The 20,416-nt window shown below is 44.4% G+C and overlaps 1 protein-coding gene across 2 annotated transcripts in view; it reads left to right on the top strand.

Annotated features, from left to right (window-relative positions):
* The window catches only part of FAM13A (family with sequence similarity 13 member A), a 178,847-nt gene that overhangs the window by 16,025 nt on the left and 142,406 nt on the right, over positions 1 to 20,416 (top strand). Inside the window, exon 1 of one of the 2 annotated variants that reach the window (XM_068941543.1) lies at positions 16,477 to 16,578. The exons of the other annotated variant lie outside the window; for it this stretch is intronic. The gene's annotated coding sequence lies outside the window, so the exon portion shown is untranslated. Of the gene's footprint in view, positions 1 to 16,476; positions 16,579 to 20,416 lie in introns of those variants that run through there. 2 annotated transcript variants of the gene reach the window in all.

Genomic DNA, 20,416 nt, shown 5'->3' with positions numbered 1-20,416 from the left:
TTGGGGACATGCACGAGGGCAGCTGCACCGAGGTTAAACATGACCTGGTACAAAAATGCAGTTTTTGAATTTGTACAAGTGGCTTTGGGTTCCGTAGGATGAAAGGTACCAGGAAAATGTAAGCATTTAGTGTTGTTCATCTAGGTATACTTTAACTCAATTAACATATGTGTTAATAGTGCTATCAATAGCACCATCTACTTACTTCAGGATAGTGGGATGCAAGCTCTACATTATAACAGTGGAGCTGGCTAATGAAAGTGAAAAGAGGGCAGCTGAAGGGGCTATCCCTCCTCACCCTGCACCTCTCCTCCCAGCGATGGTACTGGAAAGCTACTGCACTCCTCTGCAATCAGGAGCCAGGTAGCCTGCTGGGGGTTGGGATAGCAAATCTCTGTCAGTGCTTCAAAGTCCAGTTTCCAAACTGTTGTGACCCTCTTCTCATATGCACGTCACTGAAGAATCCCATCTGAAATCAGTAACAAACACTAGGAATATTATTTCCTTCAGCACTTAGGCCAGTCTTTTCCACGTGCCCTCCTCAGTCTTTATTGAGGGAGTTTGCGGTCTTTGACTCAAATTGGTTGGGAGCTCGTAAGCCAGAGAGAGACGGAGAGGTCTTCAGTCAAGACAAGGTCACTTTTTGGCAAAGTTTATTCATAGTATTTATGTCATAACTATGTTCCTGGTATGGCCATATCTGGAACAGAGGTAAAAACCGAGGAGCCGTAGGCAGCAAGCAGTGAAGGACATCCAGGGACCACTCTTCTTCCCTTATTCTCTCTTTGAAGGCCTTTGCACTACAGCCCTTTGCAAACTTCTGCGCATTGTAATTTGGTGAGAGGACTTGCAGGAGCTAACACCCCTGTGTCTGCGGTCTGGGTGTGAGTGCAGGGTGCTCCTTGTAGGCCATCAGCCTCTCTGACTTCAGGGTGCCCTCCCAACCTGGCTCCCTCAGGGCCAAAATCACTGCCACCTCCTCGCTGCTATGTGCTGCGTTTGCCTCTCTACAAGGCCATCACAACAGGATGTCCTCTCTGCCCTCCTCAAGATATGAGCCATGGATGCTCTTGTACCTTTGTTCAGAGGCTAAGCCAGCCAGACAAGGGGATATAGATAAAGAAATGTGTGGATGTGGCCTGATACAACTTAAGTCATGAGTGCAGGATCTCTGCAGTCAGCTGATACAAGCCATCGCATGTTTTACTGGCCGTACAAAGCCTTTTTTTTTAAAAGGAGACCATAACACAGGGTGCAATCTGAACAGCTGCCTGAGCATCAGGGGGTGACACAGTCCCCGTTCTTGGCCCATATCAGAGTAAAGGTGATGCACGTGTGATGCCATCTTTTGTTCCTTTGTCCCCTCAGGATCCCATGAGGGTTCAGACCTCTCTTTGCTCTGCAGAGCCATAATCCCTTCTCAGATCCTCCACCCCTAGCCCAGCACCTGGGATTTGATCATGGGAAGCAACCATCTTCTTACTTGCTCCAGATTTATCCCATTGTCAAAAGATGCAAACTCTGGCCGTTTTTGTGTTGTTCCAGGACAGGATGTATCACTTAGAAATCTAATTTTTCGAAGAGGAATTCAGTTTCTCACACTGCTGCCAGTTGCTCTCCAGCATTCACAGAGCCACTGCTCTGCCTCCAGGGAACTGAAAGAAAAAAAATTATAGGCAAGGAAACAAAAATAATCAAGAGGAGACAGATTCAATGTGGGAATGAGGAGTACCAGGAAAAAAAGCTGGCATTTCCAATGCTGCAGAGCCAGCGAGGCTACAGATGTGGCTTTTCCTGGGGGAGTCTCTGATGTCTAAAAGGGGTGAGCACGCACGCTTACTGCTCCCTCGGGGGCATTGAAAATACCCCTTCTCTCCTCCCCAGCCAACTGCAGAAACCTCATGTCTTTAATCGGGACCTCTGATCATCTCCAAGCTCTGGGATAAACCAACAAAAAGGTTCAGAAATGACTGCAGCTGGGGGTGAGGGCAGGGATGGGACAAACCAAGAGGTTTGTCCCCCCAGGCTCCTCAGACGGAAACCCGTGCAGCAAAGAAATTGGTCTGATTGCCCAAGGTAAGGCTCTGGGTCAGACATTCAGTAATGAGAATGAAGACAGTCCTCCTTGTGTGGTAAATTACCGAGGGGCTCGCTGGAGAAAAATAGTATGTGATGTGTCATTTTAAGGGCTGTATAATGATGCATCTGCCCTTTGGGGTCAAGTTAAAGCTGTACAGAGAGCCCTCATTATAGCTCCTCCTCACTTTTGAGTGTTTGGCTATGCAGATTAAATAGTGTTCTTTTGCTGCAGGGTTTGAAAATGTTCTATAAACTTATGCCATGAGAAAGTCAATAAGTGATCGCAGTTTAAGGATCTCCTCAAGAGAAAGGTTTAAAAAAGAAATCCAGCTGAAAAACACACAAGTCCTATCTATATTAAAAGATGAAATAGCTTCACAGCTAGCATCAAACAAAGGAAAAAAGTCTAAGTGCTTACAAGACACTTAGGACTATGTCTGAATATTAATTATGAAGCTGAATTAAAAGTTGAGAGCACTGGGCCAGCCCTGATAAATTGGCATTACTCATTCGACTTCAGTGCAGCTATGGTGATTTGTATGAAGTAGAGATAAGATTTCTCTTACAGTGAGATTTGTATGGGTCAACAGCACAAATCAGCCATGTCTAGCTATGCACTTACTTCGCATCCCACCAGTTTTGGGGTACGGACAGCAACAGGCCCTCTGTATTATTTAGTATTTCCTAGTGGCTTTGGTTTTTTTTTTTTTTTTTTTGCAGACGTCTGTAGAAGTGTGAACCTCACATCAGACAGTTCAATGCTGAAAAGTTGCCAACTGTCTGCTGCCTTGCGTGATCGTTGCTGTCTGAGCAAAATGGGCTTATTGTACTGGGCTGGCTGTGCTTGCGCTCCAACAGTTCACCCAGCGGCAAAGGCAAAGTGTGAGTCAATGGGAGAGCTGGGCCATTCTTGGCAATTTCCATAAAGGGAAAGCTTCAGTTCTGTTGCATGCAATAGCTGTGGAAAAGATTTGTACCCATCTCCTCTGTGAGCAGAGAGACAAAATAATTGCAAGTTTTTGAGAACAAAAGAGCACCTTGGAAAGCCACCGCTTTGCAAGAATGCTTGCAGCTGCACAGTGCCCCAGCCCTGATAAATGTTACAGTAGGAAAAAGGCAATCGGGAATATTTCTGAGCTTCAAAAATTACATGCTCCATACTGCTGAATCATGGTAAAACATTTCCAGTCCAGTATCTTAGAGGCTCAGAGGTAATTTCCTCCTCTCTATTTTTGCATCCCCTTTAATTAGAAAGGAAAGCTTGTTGTGTATGTAGAACCTCTTCTCAGATGCTTTATCTTTCTGCTCTGTTGTCAGTTAGCAATTATACAGATATCTGGGGAAACTACATGCTTATTAGATGGGCAGGTTCACCACCCAAAATACTGGTTTTGAGCAGCTGTGAGGAAGTGGACCCGGCCTAGGATTCGGGAATTAGTCAGTGTTTTGGCTCAGAGTGCAAGCAGCAAGCTGCACTGCACTTCATAGAAATGTATTTTGGAAGGGCAAGCGCAGGCATTTAAATAGAAAGGGCCAGACCATTTTCTGTCATTAAGCGATGCAACTCCCCTGCGTTGACTCTTTTTTGTTTTTTTGAGGGTTTTTTTTTGTTTTTTAATTGAGGAGGGCCTCATAGTTAAAACTACAAAGATACCACTTAATGGTTGTAATAAATATTTCTACATAGAATTTCTCCACAGAAGTTGCAGAAATAAGTTAAGGCTTGGGAAAGAAAAATCTCTCTTTGCTTTCCTACCTTTTAGGCGGAGGAGGCTTCTCTTTGCTTAAATTGGGGTAATAGTCTGATGGGGCAGCAGAGATGCTGCAGATGAGTGTTAGCTCCTGGGAACATCAGGGTTCCTATTTGTACTAGTCGATTATTTGGCTGACCTATGATTCCACTCTGCTAAAACAGACAAGTGCTTGTGGAGTATTTCAGCATTGCCAGTCACTGCTGAAGCACTTGGGCATTCACTGCAGGCAATAGGAGGCAATTTTGCCATTGAGTAATTCCAGGGCTTGGCGAAACGTCACCTCCCCTGCCCCCCATGCTGCGTCTCCTTTTCTTCCCTGGCCACATACACAGCATATTTTTCAGCTCAGTGCCTTTCTCCAGCCCCCACCCCGCTGTCTTGCCAAGCTGTTAATCACAAATACATTTAATCGTGTTCTCCTGGCACCCATTAGCGGTCAAGCCATTAATTTGGCTACCCATGAGTCAGGATGACTTTAAACCAGGGATTCTTCCCTGCAGCCCTGGGCTGGCAGAGGCAGCCCCAGCACCCTGCTCCTCCAAAGAGGGTTTACTGTCAATGCCCTGACACTGTGGCGGGTTTCTGTCCATTGCCAACCTCTGTAAGAAAGCAATTTCCTGCAAAGACCAGCCTGGCCGCTCCAAGGCAAACTCCAGGCCCCTTCTCCATATACCTGGAGAGGCGAAAATGTCTTCAACCCTTTGGTAATGACCTGTTAAGTTTTCTCTGAGAGTCTCTGTGCAGCCTGTAAGTTGGGATCATTTCTTCACACCATTCTGAATAGGTGGAAGAAAAGAAGAGATAATTTGAAGTTGCTTGGGGAGGGAGAGAGGGAGAGAATATAGACTGGGTTGGAGAAACGTATGAGGCTGGATAGATGGGAAGGACACGGGCCGTTACGTGCTGGGTTCTTTAATCCAGCAGGCAAACAGTTATCAGCAAGCACACTTAGCAGGCAGCAGGCCACAGAGACGTATCAAGATGACCCCGTTTATGCTTTCTCCTCTTCTGATCCCTGACCTTACTCTAAAAGCACTCATCAAGACAGAGCCCAGGGAGCTGGGTGCACAGTCACGAGTGTTGCTTGTAAGTGCCACAGCTATGGGCTGGTTAATGCATAGCTCTGCATGCGCTGTTGACTTTTGGTGTTGGCTTAGCATTCACAATGCCAGAGCTGTCATGTTATTGTATACGTCTGTGGGGTACTTGAATTCATGCTCGAGGGAGGCCTGGGACCTGAACATTGTGGAGAACCTAAATTCCTCTGTAAATTTCATCGCTGTCTTTGAAAATTGGTCTGATACCACCAGGGACAGATGCCCCTTGCTAACACAGAGTGCCAAGTCAGACGTGTCCATCAGAAGGACCCTTGTGTCTCTGTCGCTGAGTGCCAGGGGGTTTGCTGGTGTGTCAGGTGGGGTGATGGGCAGCAGGAGCCAGAGCCCAGGCAGGGATTCCCATTGCTTTGGGTGCTCACAGGGCATACTCTCTGTGTGCTGTTTTTCCCCTCAGCCGCAAATGAGGCGTGTGGAGGCAGCAGAATGATTGCGCCCTCACTAGAAGGATATTGCAGGACTGGTCTGTACCTTCATCATGCGGTGGGGATTATGCTGCTTTACCCATCATGGTGAATATGTCGAGATCTAGTCGAAGAAAGCGGGCTTTATAATTGTGCCCTAGGGCAGTGATTGTGTTTCATCTAAAGTCAGCCGGTACTGCTTCCACTGACCTTGCCTGGTGCCTGTGTGACCTTCAATGTCCTTATGGATTGTGAAATATAAACAGGATTATCTGTGTGTGGAGACTTCCCTGTGTCTGCTGAGGACAGGCACAGCAAGTGGCAATGATTCCCACTGTTTTATGTTCCCTTTTATAGGCAAGGGTGCTGCAATTCCAAATCATCAGGCGCTGTGTGGGAGAGATACAGTAAAAATGACCTTATAGCCTCTCTGAACCAGCACGGACCACTAAATCAGCTGGCAGTTACAGCAGGAAAAGAAGGCTGTGGGAAAAAAAAAAAGGGGGGTAAATGAGAGCAATCAATCACGTCTATATCAGTTCTGCCCATGGCCTTTCCATCCAGTCTGGCTCTGACAAGCAAGGACGCACTGGAGGAGACTTGCTGCCTCTGCTGCTTCTCCCAGAAGCTCCCAGGCATGGAGAATCCTGTGTATGTTTTCGGAAGGAAGCATATTGTTCATGTGTGTGTGTGTGTGCACATGTGCATGCTTTTTTAGGCTGGCTGACTTTATGTAGAAGCTGGGTTGCAATCCAAAATATCATATTTGGAACAATTCCTGAACTGTGGGCAGCATGAGATGATGAACGGAATCTGAATGTTGTGGTTCAGCTCCCCCCCCACTGCCCCGATACCCAGTGTTTTAAAAAGCTGCATGAAAAAGCAAAGTCAAATTATTTGCTAACAGGTCTGTTGAACTACGTTACACTTCTGGGTGGCAAAAATGTGGACGATCCGTCAAAGGATGCATTTTATCCAGGGAGAAAATCTGTTATTCCAGATGCATGAGATGTACAGACCTCAGTCTGACTCAGAGGATGAGTGAGCGGGGTGGGGGAGGAGGTGTAGGAGAGAATGGGTATGCCGGAGTGGATCAAGCTTCTTTTTTTTTTTTTTTTTCCTGAAAAAACACTTTGGTAATGGAAATCATTGAAAGACAGTAAAAACAGGCCCTTCAGCCCTGTTTGCCTCTTCTTGGAGTAGGATTACTTTCAAATAATTACTTGCTTTTCACTGCAGTTTGACAACCTGAAATACCTCCCATTTGGTCTGACATGACCTTTGGCTGATCTGTCGAAAATGTGCACAACAATTTATTGAACTGCTCTTCTTTTACCCTTTCCTTCAGCCTTGTTCCTTTAAGAGTTTGTGGGTTACAAAAACCTTTCGATCAGGTTGAGTGTATATTTTGCTTTGCTGCAGACTTCCCTTCTCCGGCCTGGCCACTGTCAGAGTCCATAAGGCTCTCTTTCTTGCTGTCCTTTCCCCTCACAAACAGATCATGGAAAGGAGAGCTCGCAGAAGTTGGATGGACTCTCTGCTTCCCTCTCCCAGCTGTCCTTTATTTATCTGTCTCACCCAAGGGTGTTTGGCACTGAAGAAACAAGGAGACGAGGTCATTGCCCAGGGGGTTTGCAGCCCAAACGGACATTAGCACTAGGGCTGCTTGAAAAATTTCCATACAAACTACTTTTCGATGGAAAACAGTTTCTTGACTAAATGAGCGTGTTCGTGGAAAGTGTCTGCTTCCCATGGAAAATTCCACTTTTGCTCAAAAAGGGAAAGTCCCAAACTCAAACATTTTCAGTTTGGAAACTCCATCCCCATAAAGCACTGTGACCTGGGGCTGCCACACCATGTGGCTTCCCCTAAAGAGCCACCCCTTGGACCTGGGACAGGAAGAAATCTGCTGGCTACCCAGGGCTGCTTCCCTTCGGTTATAGCAACCCCATCACATAATCCATCTTCTAAGTAGTTAAGTTTCTTGCCTTTACTCTTCCATGCAGAAAGCTGGTCCAGCACTTTGCTTTTCTGATAGTTTACATCTTTTTACTATTTCTACTCTAAATTTATTCACGAGCCACACACTCCAGTTTGATTTTTTGCCCATGTTGTTCTATACGTTACAGGTGTCTCTCCTCCCTGATGTTTAACCTCCATTATGTCGTGACAGAAATCAGATGACTTTTCAGTTTTCTTTTTGCAACATCAGACTGGGCTCTCCCCTCCCCATTTCATTGTGCTACTTCTTGTCTACGCTTGCCCTACTTTAATTTAATCTTTTGTACGGTATTGCAGATGAGGTTGAACAGCAGAATCCATGTTTCTTTTATTTTGCTGGAAATATGACACATCGCACATCCCAGGTTTTTTAGCACAGTTCATTATCATACTGCAGCCAAAGCAGGTCTTGGACTTCAGCCTAAAGCGAAGAATAGGAGCATGAGTTGTCTGGCCAGAATGCCAATAAGACATGCTGGGGGAATTTCAGAGTTAAAATAATCAATTTTCAGCCACAGTAATGGTGATTTCAGTATTAACATTTTATCCAAAAACCCAACATTTTCTTCTGAAGAAAACTCTTTTCCCCTTACCAGCTCTGCTCAGCTCCAGATCTTTCCTTGGCACTCACCTTCAGGGCAGTGAGCAAGCCCAGTGAAGAAGTCTATAAATCTTGGTCAAAATCAGAATTGCAAAACTTGCCTCTGGCATGTCTCTGAGTTTTGCTTGACTCCAGGGAGCAGAATTTCTGACCAGATCAGTTAATCAATGATTTTGTTACAGTTGCTGTTTTGAAGGCCGTTTGAGTGGTCTTCAGCTGGGACATTGACTTTTATAATACATTAACCTGTCAAATGCCATTCACGCTCGAAGTGCTAATTTTGCACACTTGGTAAGTGCCTAAAAATTGATAAACTCCTAGGGCAGTGACAACCAAGGGGAGAAGATCTTCCTTCTTATCCTGGGAATTTCTCTGCAGAGCAGCTGTGTGCCCACAACAGAAGCCTCCGAGGTTTACCGTGAAGGAACTGATTAACTGATTTTTGCTGTCTCTGTGGGCAATGACAAACTCCTGCTAGGCTCCATGGTGCAAACCTATAACGCTTGCATTAAATCTGACCTCATTTTAGGAATCTCTGATCTAAGTCTAAATGCCCTAAAGAGTAGTGTTCCTCTCTGATCCAGTGATCCTCTCTGTTCCTACAAACTAATGGGTAGGGTGCTTTATCAGTGTTGGATGTGGCTGTCTCTGCAGTCTGGTACTCGGGGACCCTTTTGTTGTTCTACAGCATGGACTTGTAATTTCAGCACAACAGCAGAAACCACAAAACATGTAGAAGTTTTATTATAAGTTCAGCCTATGCATTTCTCTCCCACTGGTCACGCTTCGCTTGGCTCTATGGCAAGGGACATGTGCTTTCTGTTGCTTCTTTGGCTTGGCCCTGTGATTCACAGCCTCTTCGGAGGCAGCAGCTGCTCACGACACACCTTTTGTAATGTTCAAAGCCAGAGAAAAGCATTTTTTTCTGACGAACTAATGTAGGCTTATCATCACAGTCCACCTTGTGGGAGCCCGTTGCAGGTACTGCTCTCCATTCCCTTCCCCCCCCCCCCCCCCCCAGTGCCCCTTGGAAGGGGCTGGATGTCTTGGATCACAATTTGCCAGCTGTTACCTCATCTCCAGAGTCACCCATTCCATCAGGATGGTCAAGGCGATGGACTGGGTTTCGTGGCTCCGTTCTCCATGTTGCAGCATCCTCCCAAACAAACAGAACGGTTCTGGTCACTTCAAAGAGTTTTTGGAGCACTGGCTGCGTCAGCAAAATCAGGCGAGTTCACAAGGACACTGGGGAATAGCTTCTCTGGAGGGACAGCCTGGGCTTTTACATTTGCAGTATGTGGAAGTGCAGTGCACAATGGAAAACAGAAAGCTACTGAAGAGCAGGAAATCTGGAGTGCGGGTGAGCAGCCAGCCCTGCCACCTTGTGTCGCCTTTGCTGCCAGCCGTCACCAGGGCAGGCAGCAGCAGGGACACAGCTGCCAACTTTGCCTGAGAAAGTGCTGTGCAATTAAGCTCCTGCACATCATGAATGCAATTTCCAGGCAAAAGACTTAACTTGGTCTGTTGCATGTAGCTAGTCACTAAAAGATGAATGTTTTTTATATGATATATTGGAGGTATCCCCTTATCTTCTTTGCCTTTTCTAGAGACATATAGACCAAACTGTGACAGCAAAAGCATTTTTTTTCATCTCCTGTTTTTCTGCCCTTCCGCTGTTCATCTCCCTGGGTAATCTTGGAAACTCTTCTCCTCCTTTCTGACGTTTGCTTGGAGTGATTGTTGCTCTCTAAATAGCAGCAGCCCAAACACGAGGGAGCATATTGCAACTTTTTCACAAAGTTCAGCCCTGATATGAGAGCTCTGACTCTCTTTTTGGTTAGCTTAAGTCTAAATCTTCGCTTATGACTAAGGCTGCTTCTACACCAAGGCAGAGCCTGAGATAACAAGACATGGCCTATTTGACAGCTGGATGCTAGTGAAATCTTGATCCCCCTAAATCAGGGCTCCTCACCTGTACCATGCATGGAGGTGTAGCCAGACATAGATGCTGGGTTATGCTGTGTTTCTAGGTCGGGAAATACAGAGTGAAATTCTTGAGGGTTTTGGAATAGGGTCAACATCCTGTTAATATTCCCAGAGTGTATCTCAAGAGCAGCACAAACTCCCACGCCCATCATCGTGCCTGCTGTCCCATAGGGATCCTACAGGTCTTTAAGCATGATAGAGTCCTGCCAGCTGTTGCCTGGATGTGCCTGATTTTAAAAACGAGTGCAAGCTTCATTTTATATCAAGCAGTATTTTTAGGGCCATGTAGTTTATTGCGGGCTAGGGCAATAGTGTCATTCTCTGCCCTTGTAGGGCTGCTGATCTTTAGCAGTCCAGTTGCTGACACACAAGGGCTGAGGAGAGGAGGGGACAGACACTGCTTACCTGTCAGTAAAACTCAGCGTGGGTTTCTAGCAAACTAATATTATCCTGCTGTAGGGTTGTTAGATTATTTGATGCTCTAATCTCCTCCTGCTTTCATATTTCTATCGCTGTCGTTGCTCCTTGGTTCTTTATACAATGTCCCAGCAGCTGACGTAGGGTAAAAAGCATACAACTCTCTGTAACGCTTGAGACGTGACCTATTGCACCTCCCTGCTCTGGGGAAGTGTGACCACATATATCACCTGGTGCATTTGCTAATCGCTCTGAAATTATAGCTGTCATTGCTGCTCTCCTGGAGGTGAAACAAATCCGTGCTGTGGGTTGTTAAAATGTGTATGCTGCAAAGGAGACACCCAGAAACAAAGGGTGTGTTCAGATGACTGTGGCAGTGGTGTGCCTACAACTGTTAGCAGTGCTTAGCTGGTTGCTTGGTTGATTTTGCAGCCCCGTCTGAGATTTGCCTGTCTCTTCCCCAGCAGACAGGTATATTTGAAGATCTGTCTTACAAATCAGACTTGGAAAAAAACAGAAGGAAAGAACTTTGGCAAAAGCAAGTGAAGAAAAGTATTTGACTGCAGACTGAAAATAGTTCCTTAAAAAGCTAGGGGCAAAAGAAAGATGAGAAAGGCTAAGTAGTCTACATCCAAAGTAATATTGGATGCTTTTGATGTTACTGTGCACTAGGCAAATGTGACATAAAGTAATTGCTAGTGTTAGTGCTCAGCGTTACCTCTAGTAACGGTCTTAAGAGAGAGTTAGAGAGCGCGTAAAAACCTCTTAATGAAAGTATTTGTGCGGCCAGAGCGTGCAGGCCCAAGACAAGAAGGCTTTGCTATGCGAACATATAGCACTAGCCTCTCAGGAAAGTGCCTTCTGGAAAAAATGGACCCAGTTCCCTTCTAACCTTCATAGCATCTCACGCCTCTTACCTCTTGTTTTCCTTGTAGGCTCGATCTGAAACTTACCAGTGTCAGCAGAGTCTATGAAATTAATGGGCTTTAGATCAGGTCTCCCTTGCAGAGACAGGATTGAGAAGATGTTCCTATGGTGCTGTGAATAGATTTCCCAAATCAGTAGGCACAGTGCTGATGTAGAGACCCTTCCTGCACCATCGCAAAGAAAGTCTTTGGAACGCAATTTTGTTGGGATTTTGGAAACAATTTTTTTTCTTGGTCAAGGACAGGATTTTCTTTGGGCCCTTCTTTCACGACACAGCCACGGGGGCTTACCACTGTTGTTGTTGTGGCAGGAGAACTGGAGAGAGGGGACAAAAACTGTGTCACAGCAGATTACCCAGCCCAGAGGACATCTTGCATCCCTGTTGGTTGGTTGTCAAAGCATGGTCACCCTAGGACACAATCTGAATTTTTTGCTGCCTTGGAACTATTTCCTTTGTGACATGATGGGGATGTAAGCAGCAGTTTAGTCCCAAGTGCTATTATCTGTGCTCCAAACTTGGGACACGCTGCCTGCCTGTTGTGCAACACGTTTGGATTGGTGTGATGCTCAAAAAGTGTCTAAATGGTCCTATATAGATACACTGATCTGAGCACAAAAGGGTTTTGTGGTAGACATCAAGTTAGTAGGCTAGTTTCACTGCTGAGAAAACTGAAATGAAGTTGCCTTAGTGGTAATTGATGAAATAACATTGTTACTGTGTTAATATTTTGTTTCCTCATTCTGCCTGGCAGGCTCTTTAGAAAGGATAGGCAAATATATGTCTCAGTTCCACCTTTTGTTTTTTAAACAATCCCTGTAAAAATAAGACACCAAGCAGTGTTTTGATTTATCATATTGCTTCCCACTCACCGAAGTTTGAAAATACAGCTTAACATGTGGACTGCTTCCTTGACATAAGGCCTGCAATGAAATATGCCATTTCTGTGAACTAGTTGGCCAGGATAAACATGTAGCCTTCATTCAAAATTCTGTATCAAGACTCTACTTTTTTCATTGTTTTCTGACAGTGAACAAACCTGGGGAAAGACCAGACTTGATGGGGGATAGGAAGTCTATTCAAAACACTGCGAGCAGAATGTTGGAACTACATAATTGCAGTGCGTTCTTGAATATTTTCCTCCTGATTAAGTTATTCATCAGTATAGGAAAATACATCAACTTTGCCTTTTCTGCGAGGAGGACAAAATAACAGGGTGAGGTTAAGTGAAGAAGAACCTGTGAATTTGGCCTTACTTCAAAGCTTTCGTGGAACTGCTTATAAAGCCCTTACGGTCTATAAATTCCATCACTGGGAATTATTTGTTTTAATATAGTGATATCGTTGCCCTGGTGTATAGGCATGCTCAGCGCTGCTGTCGGCTACTTTGGAAATGGAAAGCATGAAAAAAGTTGCCTGATAGGAATGCTGAAATCCTATTATTCTTGATTGAGAGCTGGATTTGCTCATTCAGGCTGGCAGGTTATCTAAAGAGGACAGACAGATGAAGTCCAGAAGTTTCTTACGGATGATCTACTCCTGTGGTGTAAATGGGATGTGTAAGGAACTGTACTGTGCATGGATGGAGTTATTTCTGGAATACCTACTTTTATACAAGTGCAGCTCTATTTGGGTAGTTTGGCATATCCAGCTTCACAGCCGTATTTTTTTCAGGAACATCAGAATAGGTGCCTAATAATACCATTTGAGTTGACCAAGGACAAAGTGGACTTCCTATATCTAAATGAACATGTTTTTCCACATCACTTAGATAATCAGGGGCAGTATTTTTGAAAGACCTTGGCCAAGCACCTGCATAAATTTGGCAAACTCGCAGAAGCACTGAACATGAAAATTCTTTAGAGCCACTCATTTCATGACACAATATCCTTTCTTTGGGCCTGTGCTTACTCTTTCCATGGAGGTGACATAGCCGAGGTATTTCACAGCTGTTCCCATGAAAATCCAGTTGCTGTGTATTTTTTCTTGGCAAATATGGTTGGTCCACTGTAGAAGACCTTCACAACAAATGAAGAAGGAGATTCCTTAAAATTTTATCAACTACTCAGTAATGTATTTTTGTGTTTCATCAGTTGGGTATATATTTAAAGTGAGTGAGATAATGCTTTCATTTCTCTATAGAGAAAGTGAATTAGCCAAAATTCAAATACTGTAAACCCTGGGTATGAAAAGGCTTCTTCCCCTGCAGGAATGAATCTCCACAGTCCTTGTCCACTCAGGGGCTCCATTTTGTAGCCATTATTTGGAGTGTGCATACTGGCAAGACACATTCATTCATAAAAAGCAGCTGCTTGTCTGCTTTGTTGTTGTTTAGGGATGCTTGGATCTGAAACAATTCCTTTTCTTACCTTTGTCAATGTTGAAACATCTCTGTGACGTAGTGAGCCATGCGCCACTTGAGCTCATTGCAACTCGGTGTTGAATTTAAAACCATTGCAGCAATGGTAAGAGACAATCCTCTCTCTGAAAAACATATGATTTTAGGTCACTGAGTGGAGATTAATGTCCTCCTTACAATTAGGTAAATCACTCCTAGACTTATATGAGCTGCTTTATTTTCTGTTTTCAACTTCAGGAGGCAGCATACACCCACAACTGCTCTGTCCAGTGGCCAAGGTGAGCAATCCAGGTTAAACCCCTGGCTGGGACAGCTCCTTATCCCACAGATCTGATCTGTAAAGGATGTTTAAAGGGTAGTGCTCTGCAGAGGATCTTTTTGCTGTCTTGCTAAAATGATAATTTCTTGTTATCAGCAAGAAATTCAGGAAGTGCACAAGGGGGAGAAGCTGGAAGTGGCTGGCAGCTGGGCTGGAACGAGTAACTAGCATGATTTCATATGGGCAGCCCCTAATAGCTTTTGGCTGAAATTTTCTGCAGTGTATGTATTTCTTTTTTTAATGTTTCTGTAATGAATCCTCCCATTCCTCCTAGCTAAAGCCAAAAGTTTAGCATACTCAGCCCTTCATTTGGTAAGCATTTTCATAGGTCTCATCACCACCTTTGTGCATACAAGGGGTTAAATGTGGATGTGAGAACCTGTCAATCCCATCTTGCACCATCCCTGTCTGAGGTGATACATTCTTCCATCACCAGTTTGTAACCACTTATATCTTTGTTAATGGCTTTAATCACTCCTGTAGGTCTGCTCCAGGGTATGTAAATCTCAGTGAGAGCCCTACGGGGATAAGTCATTGCAGCACATCAATAAAATAGTGTCTACAGTTATCTGGGGCGGGGTGGGGGGGGAACACAAAGAAAAATTCAAATTTGCCAGAAGTTCTAAACCTTAAAAAATCAGCCCCCAAACAAATACTGTATTGATGTATCTGTACTGGATACTCTTCACTGCTTGCCTGCAAGCAAAAACAGTCGTATTTATAAACGTTTTTCCTATCTATCACAGCTGGCTATATTGTTTTCTTCTACTTTCTCCAATGTTTTCCATTTATCTGATGAAGTATTAGGGCTGTTCAGTTTTGCATGGAGAGTAGCCACAGGCAGTAATGTCTGCCTCCAACAAATATTAACCGTAGCGCAAGGCAATCTATAAATAAATAACAGGGGATGTCAAAGATAAAAAGGAAATGTTGAACTACAGAACAACATTATTCAGGGTTGATTAAACTGTAAATTGTGTTTCAAGAACAAGAATTTGTTTTTTACATTATGATCAGAAGTTTAGTACCGGATTTCTCCTCCTCCCTGTACCCTCCTCTGCCTCGAAGAGGTTGTGAAGGCATACGAAAGTCATTCTGCTGTTTTTTGTGGGATTTATGTTGGAAAAGACCTACAGAAAAAGCCATGCTTCCTCTTTCAGTGAAAGACTTCTCAAAATCTTTTTTGGTTTTTTCCTCCCTCCTGTGACGCACAGCAGCTTTCTGCGTTTCTTAGTTTGGGCAATGAAATAAGCTCACCAATGCCCACTGCAGCCTAAAAACGACGTAATTTCTAGTCCCCTTCACCTTCTGGTTTTCACACGGCAGGAGAAGCTAACACTTATGTATTTGCTATTAAAAACAAGCAAACAGAAAATAAGCATTTACATTAGTTTTAGCTATTTAAAAAGTTTATTTTGTTTACAGGAACAATATCATGGGGAAGGTCATCCTTAATTTGACTCACAAATCCAGTGTATTTTGATCTAAGGAGTGTTATTAAAGGCCTATGCTCGTGTTAACAAGCACAGATAAGTTGAAAGCTGATTAAGTATCAGCAGCGTTGTGCCAGGCCGCTCGGAGAACGTTGTTTTTGCTTTAATTTGTGCCTGCACTGCCGCCGTCCCAGGCCGAGCGTGAAGGGGCGAGGGGGACCGTCGGGCCTCGCCAGCATGGGTGGCGGCGAGGCAGGTCACAGGCACAAACACCGGCTGGCAGCCTCGCCGACCTCTGCCAGCTGTGGGGTTTTTTTTAAACATAGAGGCACGCACTTCAAAATCTGTCCTTGAAAAAAAGTCCTCTCTCGTGATGGGCGGGGGGAGGGGCAGGTTTTTGCTTTTTTTTTTTTTGAAATTTTGCTCCTGAATTTCGATCTAAAAACAAAACCAAAAACAAGACAAAAAACCCACAGCCCCTGGGGCGCCCGGCTGCCGCTGCGATAACGGCCGCCGGGGGGCGCCGCCGCCGCCGCGTGAGGAGTATCGCGAGCGCGGCGCGCGCCGAGCCGTTAACGGCCGTTAACGGCCGCGGCGCGCGCGCCGAGCCGTTAACGGCCGCGGCGCGCGGCTCTGCCATGTACGGGGTAGGGAGCTGTGGCTGTTCTCCTTTCAATTTGCCTACAAACCTATAGCGGAGGCCGTTTTGGGGTCGGGGGACTCAAATTCCTATTTTTTCTGCTGCTGAAGCTGGACTTTATTCTCTGGAGGAGCCAGTGCCGGCTGGCGTGAGCTGCTCGTGGTGCCCACAGGCTGGTCAGTTTGTCTGTGGAAACTGCCCTCACCCGTGGGGAGCCAACACCTGGGATCCCTGGAGGGGACAGCCCTTGGGGACCCCACCGTGCACCGCTGCCCAGCTCGACGGCACGTGGAGCCCCTCATGTTTAGCAGAGCCAGTATAAATCCTCACTCTGGCCTGAGCCATGTGCCCGCCTTCCTACACCAGGGAAGGGGAGAAGGCACGTGTCCCATATACCATCCCCAGCAGTTAATAGTGAGGCTGACTACCTCACCCCCACTCCGGTTTGGACAGCAAGGAACGAACGTGAACACCAACAGCTCTAGGGCTGGCCTGTGCTTATCCCCACCACCATCACGAGGAGCAAGGTAGCCTTTGGCAGGCAGGTAAGGTGGGTCTCTGTGGGATGTGACCTCTCAAAACCACCTCTGCTAAATCTGGTAGAGCCCATCTGCCACAGGTCTGGGGCAGTGGCTGATCTCCTGGGCTCTCGGGCCTGTGGTTGGTTCAGGCAATCTTTATCTTAGCAGCTTTTCTGGGTGATTTGTTTTTTCCCTCTTGGCTATTGCTTAAGAGTTGGATTCCTAGGAAGGTAGTTAAGCTGTAGGGTAACTTGTACCTCATTTAGGTGGGAATTGTGCAATGTGCTTCGTGCTTTTGGTCCCCAGCATTCTTCTACGGCTGCCTTAATTTTAATATGACTTCAAATAAGCATAGTGATTTGTTCAGGCAAGAGTCCTTGCCTCCTTGCTATGATATAATTTCAGTTGGGGCGGGGGGGGGGAGGAATGATTCTTTTCTATTGAAGTAGTCATCACTTCCTGTAACAAAAGGTGAATGTAACTGCCTGACTGGTTTTGTACTTTTTCATGTTTTGATTTGGTGGTTGTGATACTGAATGATACCAGTGTGTCTAGATAATGCTACTGGAGTTTTATATGTGTACAATTTCAGTGTGTTTTGGTCCTGTGGCAGACTTGCTGTTTGTGATACGTGTGATCTGTGCAACGGCTGATGGTTAATGGTGGCAGCAAACTTCAAACAAACATCTGAAAGTGTTTTGTTCATTTGCGTCTTTTCTGCCATGGCCCTTGCAGTTTAGCCTGTGTTAATGTGTTACAGACCTGGAGCTTGTGTGGTAGTAGCAGCACTGTTGCTATTGGCACTGTATTACTGTTTTAAAACCCCATCTTCCCCTTGGTTGTAACCTAAATTATGATGGTTCTACAATGATAGTGTTCCTTTGGACAGGAAAATTATCTGGGTCACGAAATCCTCAGATGCCAAACAGTTTTGCACTGACATGTTTAACATTGTAGTTAGGTAAGCCTCAATAAGCCTCATATTATTTTTAATAATCTGTAGTTATTATTTATGTCTCTAATTCATTGATTTGGTGGGCTGGTAACCCAGCTGCTTAAGTGTACATTAATTTTGATCATAGTTATTTGGTGTCTATTTGTTTTTGCTTAGTTCCTTATCCTTACAGTTACTGTTATTGAGCCAAACAATTTCAATACTTTATACAATATTATTTAATAATTTTATTATTTAATAATAATTACTGTAATTATTTCAATAATAATTAAACGGCACTTTGAGGTGGAGGTTACCTTTTTCCTTTTTTCAAGAAAAGCTGTCTTATTACTGCTACTTGGGTGAGAAGTTATGGTTAGTTATATGGTGGTAGGAAAACTTGTCAACCAAATGTCAGTTTGGAAATTTCCAGCTGCCCTTGCATGCTTCTTGATCTGTCTCCTCTCACCTGCAACTGCCAGCTCTTACACAGTGCTGGTTGCTCGAATATGTTCCATTACATCTTTATGCACAGCTTTGGCTAGGGCACCAAGGGTACGTTTCTGTCCCCTTTGATCTTTTGAATGAAAGAAGCACTTTGCAGTATTTTTCATAGAACTGAGTGGAAAAGGAAAGGCCCTATGCAACATGCTGAACTTGGATTGGCCTTCCTATGAGTGCCCTGGAAGGTCGCAGTAAGAGTCCCATGGCTCTTCGTTTGGGCTAGGCAGGAGAGGATGGAGTTATGTTCAAGGATACCAGAGCTGTCTGTAGTAGCTTTTATGCAGGCTGCTGTGAAATAATTACTGAATTCTGATGTCACAGTGGAAACAATGAAGAATAGGTTAAAGCCACATATTGCGCAGTAGAGATAATAGGGGTTATTCACGGCAGTGGCATGAGGAAATTCCTTTGAACTTCTAACACTGTCCCAGCTGTTTTTCCCCTCTGGGAAAGTTGTTTCAACATCTGAGGTTACATTTCTTATTTGTAAACAAGTAGGAGTGAAAAATATGGATTTTTTTTCCCTTGCTTTATTCATTGCATGATTTATTAGCCTGTTCTTTGCAGTATTTTTGCATGGGCTTGTGTCTATCACCTGGAATTATAGAGTAGATAAGACAGGTCTGTATCTCAGCCAGACAAAGTGTTCTCTTGGTCCCACCCTGAAAAGACAGGTATTTTAAAAAACCGCCAAGCATTTCTTGCACACAGATGATAACAGTATAGTTGAAAACTATAGGAAACATCTCTGTTGGCTTGGAAACATCTGTGTGACCAAAGCTAGGTAGGCATGGTATGTCACATAAACCTTTGCTAGTGATACTCAACTTGTAGCTCTCATAGGCTTTCATCTGTCTCTAGCAGCATACATGCATTTGAGCCCTCACGGCTCTAGACACATTTATGACAATTGCATAGCTATTCCCCATGCAGTTGTGCTGCCCATGCAGTGTGAAATGTCTTGGAGGTAGAAAATGGAGGAGACGGTAGAAGGCAATGTTATCTTTGATAGCAACGTGGGAAAACAAAATTATCCTGGTGGAACTTGCTATTTCTGCTTGCGTGTGTGACTGTAATGTGGTTTGATACAACACCAGGGCCAGACAACATAAAATAGCATGATGGGGGTCTTATATAGAGGGTTTATTTGCTGTTGGGTTGGGGGGGATTTTTGCTTCTTAGTAATAAGTGTGACTGCTTTTTTTTTTTTCTTTCTTTCTTCTGAGGGCTTTTGTAAATTGCTTACAGGAAAACAGTGAAGGTTGTCTTGAGTAGGGAGCATCTTACAGTTAAATGCTACAGCATATCTTGCCTGTTTTCTGTGGTGCCAGAAGTAGTAGTCCTCCCCATGCAACACACTGTTCTTTTAACCACAGTCATCCTGAAAGCTGGTGGTTCAGTGAGAGGAGTAGGAATGGTGAGAGATGAGGATATATAGAAACATGCCTCTGTGGGAAAGGAAAAGTTTAGCTAAATGTTAGTGTGCCCCATGTAAGTGAGACTGGGGTTGTATGGTGCTGAATAGGAAATGTTAGGAGGGGACAAAGGCATTTAGGAAGTTTCGGTTCAGTTTACATTCCTCTTCCACTCAGGACACAAGTATGCTGACCTTCAGCTCCCTTAAGACTTTAAGCAAGTACAGAAGTTTCTTTATGAACACAGCGAAAAGTTACCAGTATGCCATATCCCCAAGTGTTCCTTCCAGTGACTTAACAGAAGTGTGGATTTTCTGACTTGGGTAAATGGCATCCTTCAGCTGTGGTAGCAAAAAAATCCCTGTACTTCAGCCAGAGTGGCTCCATTTTACAAGCCAACGCTGCTGCCTGTGGTGCTTTTTTTTTTTTTTTTTGGTCTTGTGTTTTATAGAATGAAAATGTGTGTATTCTGTTTCTGTAACTACATTTTTAAAAGCCTTAGTGTTGTGGCTGTTGTTCACTATGGATTTATGTCTGAACTCTTCATCTCCGAAGTCTCCAGAAAGTATCGGTTTCTCATAATTCACTGTCCAGATTAGTTTGAAGCATGCCATTGGGTTTTACTGTGAAACTGCAATTAGGACTAACAAGAACCGAGCTCTCTGTGATTTACGTGGAAATTACATTAGTGGCTTACAGTAAAGAGGGGGTTAGAATAGAAGGATGTTACATCAACTTACCTTGCCAGTCTCATAGTGTACTTAAAAGGAAATAGGAAACTAAAAAACATTAAGGCTGTTAACTTACCCAATGGGAGAGAGTGTTTTGGATTAGAATGGCTGAAGTGTGCTTAGAGGAAACCAGAAACTGAGTATGAAGGAAATTCTGATCACAGTACCTTATAAAAAAGAAATGATACAAGCAAATTCAAATCTGCATTTGATATTTTTACCCTTTGATGAATAGCTCAGTCCCTCCTCATCTGCCTCCAGAAAAATGTTCTTTTTGC

This window comes from Struthio camelus, chromosome 4 (assembly GCF_040807025.1).
Source record: "Struthio camelus isolate bStrCam1 chromosome 4, bStrCam1.hap1, whole genome shotgun sequence".
Taxonomy (NCBI): Eukaryota; Metazoa; Chordata; class Aves; order Struthioniformes; family Struthionidae; genus Struthio; species Struthio camelus.
Note: the sequence above shows the minus strand (reverse complement) of the source record. Positions and strands in the feature narration are given on the sequence as shown.